This window comes from Suricata suricatta, chromosome 10 (assembly GCF_006229205.1).
Source record: "Suricata suricatta isolate VVHF042 chromosome 10, meerkat_22Aug2017_6uvM2_HiC, whole genome shotgun sequence".
NCBI lineage: Eukaryota > Metazoa > Chordata > Mammalia > Carnivora > Herpestidae > Suricata > Suricata suricatta.
In genome coordinates, this window is record NC_043709.1 from 42,089,620 (window position 1) to 42,091,193 (window position 1,574).

Below are 1,574 nucleotides of genomic sequence, written 5' to 3' on the forward strand. Positions count from 1 at the left end.
GAGAACAATAATAATTCTAAATTTATGGGATTGTTATGAAAATTAGATGATATAATAAATATAAACCAAGTTTTACTCTGGTATACAATCATGAAAACTTTGAATATAAAAAACATCACAAATTTTACATGTCCAAATCAGAACACTTTTTTTCCCCATCTCACAACTTTTGGCATGACACACTCCCTTTCTTCTTTCAGTTCTTTGTTCAAAGATTCTAATGAATAGTATATGGTAAGGATGTAGTTCATTTACTAATGGTGCCATAGCAGAATAAACTCATTCTTCAGTACTCTGTAGAAATATTAAACAACTTTATGGTGAAAACGTGGATACTAATTAAATCTGATTTTTTAAAAATAATGGCAATCTTAAAAATGAGTATCTTTGATTTTAGACTAACATCTCATTTTATTTTATTTTTTTTTTATTTTTAAATGTTTATTTATCTTGGTGGAGGGAAAGGGGAAGAGGGAGAGAATGAATTGGGGAGAGGCAGAGAGAGAGGTCTGAGACCAAATCTGAAGCAGGCTCCAGGCTCTGAGCTGTTAGCACAAAGTCAGAATCACAGCTCAAATTCATGAACGGAGAGATCATGACCTGAGCCAAAGTCAGAGTCTTAACCATCTGAGCCACCCAGGCACTCAGATTTATTTTATTTTTATTTTATTTTTTTATTTATCTTGAGAGAGAGTGTCGTTTCCCGCAGGCCGGGTCCGGCGCGCTCCTCCCCGGCATTCCGCTGCACCTATCTCGTCCGCCCCAACCGGCAGGGCGGAAAATCCTCGCGGGTTCTTTCCTGAGGGAGGGAGAGAAAACAGGGCAGGGGGAGACGCAGAGAGTGAAGACAGCACACGGTTTCCGGTCAAGCCTCTAGCTTCTTTCTTCTTCTTCTTTTTTATCCCAGAAAACATTGTCTCTTAAATAGCGATTTGGGGCGGGGAACTGACCCAGGTCGGTTGTCAGGTAACAGAGTCAAACGAATATCAAAAAGAAGCGCCCGGACCTGCCTCTGCAATGCTGGGGAGGGGGAGCTTGACGCCGCATACCGGAATGCAGGTTTGATCTTTGTGCACCTTGGCCAAATCTACGTCTGGCGCAGCAAGACAGTCGCCAAATTATTTTGACCAGGAAATGGCAATCTCCAGCCTCCAGATGCAAATCTTGTTTACTGGTTCACTCCCCAGAGAGGAGAGTGATAATCCTTGCCTGAGGCAGCCAGAAAACTTGACGAGAGAGAGAGAGAGAGAGAGAGAGAGAGAGAGAGAGAGAGAGAGAGAGAGAGAGGGAGGGAATGTGTATGTGCAAGTGGAGGAGGGGCCGAGAGAGAGGGAGAGAGAGAATCCCAAGCAGGCTCTATGCTGTCAGCACAGAGCTCAATGCAGGGCTGATCCCTGGAACTGAGAGCATGAACTGAACCAAAATCCAGAGTCTGATGTTTAACTGAGGGAGTCACCAAGGTGCCCCATAGGGCCTCATGTTATAATACCATTGGCATTATTTTCAAAATGTTCTATTTATGTTAGCATGCACAGATTGATAGATTAAAATATTTTATCAACACCTGAAAATAC